This window comes from Lathyrus oleraceus, chromosome 3, assembly GCF_024323335.1.
Source record: "Lathyrus oleraceus cultivar Zhongwan6 chromosome 3, CAAS_Psat_ZW6_1.0, whole genome shotgun sequence".
Lineage (NCBI taxonomy): Eukaryota > Viridiplantae > Streptophyta > Magnoliopsida > Fabales > Fabaceae > Lathyrus > Lathyrus oleraceus.
In genome coordinates this window covers 261,848,751-261,857,144 of record NC_066581.1, presented here as the reverse complement: position 1 = coordinate 261,857,144, position 8,394 = coordinate 261,848,751, and the positions used below count along the sequence as shown (strand labels likewise).

General features: G+C 43.3%; 1 pseudogene; it reads left to right on the top strand.

Annotated features, from left to right (window-relative positions):
• The first annotated feature begins 433 nt into the window (after window positions 1-433).
• LOC127133804 (uncharacterized) lies at window positions 434-533 on the top strand (annotated as a pseudogene).
• The last annotated feature ends 7,861 nt before the right edge of the window (window positions 534-8,394 follow it).

Sequence of the window (8,394 nt, the reverse complement as noted above, 5' to 3'; positions counted from 1 at the left end):
ATTTGGGTTATAGGTATTCGAATAGGGGCTTCCTTGAGCATAGTTTACTTGCTCTGCTTGGATTCCAGTCAAGAGTTGACATTCCGCAGGAGTGTGGCCTTGGATTCCACAGACCTCGCAATTCTGAGTTATAGCAACCACGGCTGCTGGAGGTGATACGTTTAAACTTTCAATCTTCTGGACCAAAGCATCCACTTTTGCATTAACGTGATCAAGGTTACTTATCTCGTACATGCCAGTTTTCGGTTGAGGTTTTTCCACATTCGTTCGTTCGGTTCCCCACTGATAGTGGTTTTGGGCCATGCTCTCGATAAGCTGGTAAGCATCAGCATAAGGTTTGTTCATTAGTGCACCACCTGCAGCGGCGTCTATTGTTAACCTTGTGTTGTATAAGAGACCATTATAAAATGTGTGAATTACTAACCAGTCTTCCAAACCATGGTGTGGGCAAAGTCTCATCATGTCTTTGTATCTTTCCCATGCTTCGAAAAGAGACTCGTTGTCTTTCTGTTTAAATCCGTTTATCTGGGCTCTTAACATAGCTGTTTTGCTTGGCGGAAAATATCGGGCAAGAAAAACTTTCTTCAACTCGTTCCATGTGGTGACTGAGTTGGAAGGAAGAGATTGAAGCCATCTTCTAGCGCTATCTCTTAATGAGAAAGGAAAAAGACGAAGTCGAATTGCCTCTGAAGTGACACCATTAGCTTTAACAGTATCAGCGTATTGGACAAATACGGATAAATCAAAGTTTGGATCTTCGGTAAGATTTCCAGAGAATTGGTTCTGTTGCACAGCCTGCAACAACGAAGGTTTAAGTTCAAAGTTGTTTGCTTCGATTGCGGGCGGAGCAATACTTGAATGCGGTTCATCTTGCGATGGAGCGGCGTAATCTCTAAGAGCACGAGCTGGTTCTGCCATCTCGGTTAAAGAAGGAAAATCTTTGAGATCAGGAAGGTCTATAGGAGGGAGATTGTTTTCAGCACGATATTCCCGAATTCGTCGTAAGACTCGGAGATATAGTTCGATATCGTTGATTCGTAAATAGAGCGGTTCGCCTCGAGAGCGAGTGCGTGGCATACAAATCAACGAAAGAAAGAAAATAGAAGAAAAAGAAACCTTAGTCTCTACTGCGTAACGGAAGAGTTACGATATCGATTGAATAAAAATCCCCGGCAACGGCGCCAAAAACTTGATCGCTCGACTGGGTGAGTCGAGAATGGGATACAAACTGCAAGTGCACAGTTCTATCGCGTAGTTTTAAAAGATATCGATCCCACAGGGACTTATGAATCGATATACCGTTATCTAAGGTTACTACGTAAATCTAAGGTGAAAATGTTCGATTGTTTGGGGGAAAAGCTAAGAGCTAAACTAATATCTAGATTAAATATCAATAAAACGGATATCGGTATGTAGTTCGTCAAAACTAGGGAATTAAGTCTTTGTCGGTTTCTTGGTTTTAAAATGAATCGTTTCGGTTAACTTTATTGGTTAAAGGTTCTATCTCAAACTCTCGCTCTGTTGAATAAACCATGATTTTATATTAATGTTGCTGTCACTTATAATTAAGTCAAAAACCATATTTTGAAAACAATAAAGTTGCAGAAACTCTTTTTAAGAAAATACTGACCGTTTTAAACACCCTTATCTCAAACTCTCGCTCTGTTGACTTAGGTTATATAATTAAATCCAAATGCTTAACTCTCGTCCTCACATTCAATCTTTAAAAATACTTTTTGGAAAAGGCCAGAATTTAATTAACTCTAAAACTTGCTCTCGCCCTGATCTAGAATTAATGCCTAACTTACACTGTCCAGTTAAAATCTCAAACTCTCGCTCTATTGATTTTAACTTCTTTATGTCTTTTACTTTTGTAAAAAATCTTGTTATTAAACCTGTAAGTTGAAACCGTAAAAAGATTGATTTTGATTTTAAGTTTAGATAGACCGACTAGTCTTGATCCCTTATTCTGCTTACTTTACATACCGATACCTAGGCAAATTAGCCAGACATGCTAAATAAATAAGAACTTATATCATGCATAAACAGACTCATTCCAGGCAGATAATATAGATAAATAATAAAACAAAATATTAAATAACGATTAAAGAACCTGGATGCGTAATACAATGGTCTTGAACACTCCACCACAAGCCGGTAGGATTTGTTCTTGGATTCTTCAATTAAACAGTAAATTAAATCAAGGAAATAAAACTGGAATATAACGTAAGGTTAAATCCAGTATAAAGTTGCACAATAGTTTCCGGTGTAGAAACTATTATGCGAAAAATATCTAAAAGCTAAAACTGGAAAGGTAAATTTGCAAGAGAAAAAGAATGTAAAGCTTGCAAAAGAAATAAATAAAATAAACAATGCTAAGTGCTGGAAAGGAAAAAAAATAAGCAAAGGCGTGAAAGGAAAATTTGGCAGAGCTTCCGCAAAACTGAGCGTGCAAAAACTCTCTTTTTTAGGTTTGTGAGATGGCTATTTATAATAGCCTTGGTAACTGCATTCCGTTTCCTACGAGTCTTCAGCATGGCTAAATACATGGCTTGGGAATAGGACACAAAGTCCTCAACGTTACTTCCATTCTTCTGAGAGCGTAACTTGCGCCAAAAAGCTAGTGGACTGGTGTGACGCTCGTCACACCATGTGTGACGTCCGTCACAAGGCTACTTCGCGTGACGCTCGTCACAACCCTTGTGACGCTCGTCACAGGGGCAACGTGCGCTTTCTTTGGGCTGGGCTTGGTCTTGGTTATTTGTTTCCTTTTTATTGCTTTTTACACCTCCTTTTCTTCCCTTTTTCACTTTTGCTTCAAAATGGATACCTGACATAAATAGCAAGGAAATATTGCATAATATCTGATAAAATGAGATAAACTAAAGTAAATGATAATATAATCTAATTGAATTAAGTCTTAAAATGTGATATAATTTCGTGTTATCACCACTCAGGTGCGCCAGGGCATAATATTGAGAACTGTAAAGCTTTTAAGCACACAGTTCAGGATTTAGTGGATTCCAAGGCAATCAATTTTGCACCATCTCCCAACGTCAATGCAAATCCCATGCCCGCGCATGGTCAGAGGGGGGTAAATGCAATCTCCGAGGAGGATAGAGTTGGGTTGTCTGATGTTGATCAGCTGAAGACGCCTCTGGCTGAGGTCAAGAGGCAGTTGTTGAAGAGTGGGGTTTACCCGGGCTGTGGTGTTAATTGTGTTGAATGTCGGGTTGTTCAGAACGGTTGTGAGCTTCTGAGGAAGTGTGTCCAAGGGCTGATGGACGAGGGGAGCATTGTAATTGAGAGGGCTGATGAAGAGAAGGAAGAGGAAGTCTCCACCATAACCATTTATTACGACCCGGTGGATTTGTCCAACCTTAGTGAGGAGGCTCCAGTTACCATCACGGTACCCGGGCCAATTCCCTACGACAAAGATGATGCCGTGCCGTGGCATTATGGTGGGGAGGTGTATTGCAACGGCGAGAAGTTAGAAGAGCAAACTGCAAGTGAAACCACCGTGCTAAAGGTGGATAATGCCGGTCCCAGCGGTTTCACTCGTAGTGGAAGATTATTTGCTCCTGATGCATTGAGGAGAGGTGAAGAGGAAAAAGATAAAAAAGAAAAGGCCGAGGCTTTAGCCAGGGCAAAGGGAAAGGCTGTGGTGGATAATGGTGATACTCCTGTGGTGACACCGGCGCCTGCGGGGTCGGAAAATAAATTTGATGATGATGCCGAAGAGTTCTTGAGGATCATTAAGAAGTCGGAGTATAAACTGGTTGATCATTTGCAGCAAACTCCGTCCAAGATCTCAATTCTTTCATTGCTGCTGAGCTTAGAGGGGCATAGGGAGGCCTTATTGAAAATTTTGAAGAAGGCGTATGTTCCTCAGGAGATCACTATTAATCAGCTGGAGACGGTCGTATCCAATGTGCATGCTAGCCATGGGTTGGGCTTTACGGATATGGACCTGACAGTGGACGGCAGAAATCATAATAGGGCACTACACATTGCGATGGAATGCAAAGGAGCCGAGCTTTCGCATGTGCTGGTTGATACCGGCTCCTCATTAAATGTGTTGCCAAAGAAGGCCTTGGCAAAACTGAACTGTGATGGGCTGATTTTGACCCCGACTGATTTGATAGTGCGGGCGTTTGATGGGTCAAAACGGGCCGTATTTGGGGAGGTTGAGCTGCCAGTGAAGATTGGACCTGAGGTGTTCAAGTCGACTTTCTACGTCATGGACATTCAGCCGGCATACAGTTGCCTGTTGGGTCGCCCATGGATTCATGCTGCGGGAGCAGTTACGTCGACTTTGCATCTGAAGCTAAAGTATATCTGGGAAGGTCAAGTCGTCACTGTCTGTGGGGAGGAGGACATTTTTGTCAGCCACCTGTCTTCATTTAAATATGTGGAGATGGATGGAGAAATATGGGAGACGCCTAGCCAGGCATTCGAAACCGTCAAGGTGGAGAATGCTCTGTTTGCGAAAGAAGAAGAGAAACCATCCATCGCTTCCTACAAGCAGGCCGCTGAGGTGGTGAAGAGTGGGGAGGCTCCTGGTTGGGGCAGAATGATGGAGGTCCCTGCAAAGAAAGATCGGTTTGGGGTCGGATATCAGCCTGGCAGAGGCTCGTCTGGACAAGGAAGAGGACGTCGTACGTCAGTAACTTTCACAAGCGCCGGAATGCTGGATCCGGATCACGTCTGCATGATGGGTGAAGATACTGATAGTGACTGCGACATGGACCAATGGATAAAGCCGTGCACACCAGGGATGGAAATCCAGAACTGGAAGGCCGAAGAGATCATCCGGGTCACTCTCCTTGAAGAGTAATATTTTTCTTGTTTTCATTTTTATATGCATGAAAGCCATGTGTGTTGCCCGACACGTATTGGTTCATTGTAAGGGCCACCTCATGTTTAAATTTGCAAGATTTTGCATCATGAATAAAAGGATGTTTTTCAATTAAAAGCGGTGTTCCCTGTTTTTCATTTATTTTTGCAGTTTAAAATAAAAACAAATAAAAATGGCAATGTTTTCATTTTTCTTTTTGTTTTGTTACACCGGTTCTAAAGCAATGCATGAATCAACATTCATGCAGATGCGATTCCTCTCCGGATCTCATTGATAACAATCCTGTTACACCCTCATATGACTTCGACAATCCAATCTATCTTGCTGAAGAAGAAGACGAAGAAGATTGTGAACTGCCAGGGGAATTAGCCAGGTTGTTAACACAAGAGGAGAAGGTGATTCAGCCGCATGAGGAACAGATTGAGGTGGTAAATCTGGGTACCGACGAGGTTAAGAAAGAAGTGAAAATCGGAGCTGCTTTGGAGGAAAGTGTAAAGAGCAGAATGGTAGCATTGTTGAAAGAGTATGTCGACATCTTTGCCTGGTCTTATCAAGATATGCCAGGGTTGGATACCGATATTGTTGTGCACAAGCTACCGTTGAGAACAGATTGTCCTCCAGTGAAGCAGAAATTGCGCAGAACTCGACCTGATATGGCAATGAAAATTAAAGAGGAAGTGCAGAAGCAGTGGGATGCTGGCTTTCTTGCTGTCACTAATTATCCGCCATGGGTTGCGAACATCGTGCCAGTCCCGAAGAAAGATGGGAAAGTGAGAATGTGTGTGGACTACCGAGATCTGAATAGGGCTAGTCCGAAGGATGATTTTCCATTACCTCACATTGACGTGTTGGTAGACAATACAGCTCAATTCTCGGTGTTTTCCTTCATGGATGGCTTTTCTGGCTATAATCAAATCAAAATGTCGCCAGATGATATGGAGAAAACAACGTTCATTACACCGTGGGGTACCTTTTGTTATAAGGTGATGCCATTCGGTCTCAAGAACGCCGGTGCTACTTATCAGAGGGCCATGGTGACTTTGTTTCATGATATGATTCATCATGAAATTGAATGCTATGTTGATGACATGATAGCAAAGTCCCAGACAGAAGAGGGGCATTTGGTAGATCTGGCCAAGTTGTTTGACCGGTTGAGACAATTCAGACTGAGGTTGAATCCGAACAAGTGCACGTTCGGAGTGCGGTCCGGTAAATTGCTGGGGTTCATCGTAAGTGAAAAAGGAATCGAGGTTGATCCTGCAAAAGTAAAAGCGATAAAAGAAATGCCTGAACCGAGAACAGAGAAAGAGGTTCGTGGTTTCTTAGGTAGATTGAACTACATTTCGCGGTTCATATCTCATCTAACAGCCACGTGTGAACCGATATTCAAATTGTTGAGAAAAGATCAAACGGTCAGGTGGAATGATGATTGCCAAGCGGCATTTGAAAAGATCAAAGAGTATTTGCAGGAGCCTCCGATTCTGATGCCTCCTGTGGAAGGAAGACCATTAATTCTGTACCTGACAGTCCTCGAGGGGTCTATGGGGTGTGTATTGGGGCAGCATGACGAGTCTGGTCGAAAAGAGCATGCCATATACTACCTTAGCAAAAAGTTTACCGACTGTGAAACAAGATATTCACTGCTCGAGAAAACTTGTTGTGCTTTGGTCTGGGCTGCTCGCCGGCTAAGGCAGTACATGCTGGTTCATACCACTTTGTTGATTTCCAAGATGGATCCGATCAAGTACATTTTTGAAAAGCCAGCATTGACAGGACGGGTTGCGAGGTGGCAAATGATCTTGACAGAGTATGATATTCAGTACACATCGCAGAAGGCCATCAAAGGTAGTATTCTGTCAGACTACCTCGCCCAGCAACCTATTGATGATTATCAACCAATGAAGTTTGAATTCCCTGATGAGGACATCATGTTTCTCAAATCGAAAGATTGTGAGGAACCGATCCCGGAGGAGGGGCCTGACCCTGAATCCGAATGGATTCTGATGTTTGATGGGGCCGTTAACATGAATGGAAGCGGTGTTGGTGCTGTTTTGGTTACGCCGAAAGGATCTCATATTCCTTTTGCTGCCCGGCTAACATTTGAGTGCACCAACAACGTGGCTGAATATGAAGCTTGCATATTGGGGATTGAGGAGGCGATTGATTTGAGGATCAAGAACCTTGTCATATATGGAGATTCAGCTCTGGTGATAAATCAGGTTAACGGGAAATGGTATACGCATCAATCTCATTTGGTTCCGTATCGAGATTATACGAGGAGATTGTTGACGTTTTTCACCAAGGTGAAGATGCATCATGTGCCTAGAGAGGAGAATCCTTTAGCGGATGCTTTGGCTACTCTGGCTGCCTTGATTAAGGTACAGAAGTGGAATCAGTTCCCCAGTGTTGAAGTGGGACGTCTGGATAGGCCGGCTTATGTGTTTGCTGTTGATACAGCGCCTGATGATGAGAAGCCGTGGTATTATGATATCAAGCTCTATTTAGAGAGGCAAGAGTATCCTGAGGGAGCATCTAAGAAAGATAGAAAGACTCTGAGGAGGTTGGCCATGGTATTCTACCTGAATAAAGATGGGGTTTTGTATAAGAGGAACTTTGATTGGGTCTTGCTTAGATGTGTGGATGATGCAGAGGCAAGCCGATTGATGAAAGAGGTTCATGAGGGATCGTTCGGTACCCATGCCAGCGGAAATGCAATGGTGAAAAAGTTGTTGAGGGCTGGTTATTATTGGATGACAATGGAGGCCCAGTGTTTCAACTTTGTGCGGAAATGTCATAAATGCCAGATTTATGCTGACAAGGTGCACGTACCTCCAAATCCGTTGAGCTTGATGTCGTCTCCGTGGCCGTTTGCTATGTGGGGCATTGATATGATAGGAAAGATAGAGCCTACAGCTTCGAATGGGCACAGATTCATATTAGTGGCTATTGATTACTTCACCAAGTGGGTTGAAGCAGCCTCTTATACGAACGTGACGAAGCAGGTCGTGGCTAGATTTCTCAAGAGAGACATCATTTGCAGATATGGGGTTCCCGAGAGAATCATTACTGATAATGGTTCTAATTTGAACAATAAGATGATGGCAGAACTGTGCCGGGAATTCAAGATTGAGCATCACAATTCTTCTCCCTATCGTCCGAAGATGAATGGGGCGGTTGAGGCAGCCAATAAGAATATAAAGAAGATTGTACAGAAAATGGTGGTGACCTACAAAGACTGGCATGAGATGTTGCCATTTGCATTGCATGGGTATCGAACGTCGGTACGCACATCTACTGGGGCAACTCCATTCTCATTGGTATATGGGATGGAGGCAGTACTACCTGTTGAGGTTCAGATTCCCTCTTTGAGAGTCCTGATGGACGTGAAGTTGCAAGAGGCTGAATGGGTAAGGGCCCGGTACGAAGAGTTGAGCCTGATAGAGGAAAAGAGGCTAGCCGCCATCTGTCATGGGCAGTTATATCAGCAAAGGATGAAGCGTGCTTTTGACAAGAAGGTGCGACCTCGGGTATATCAC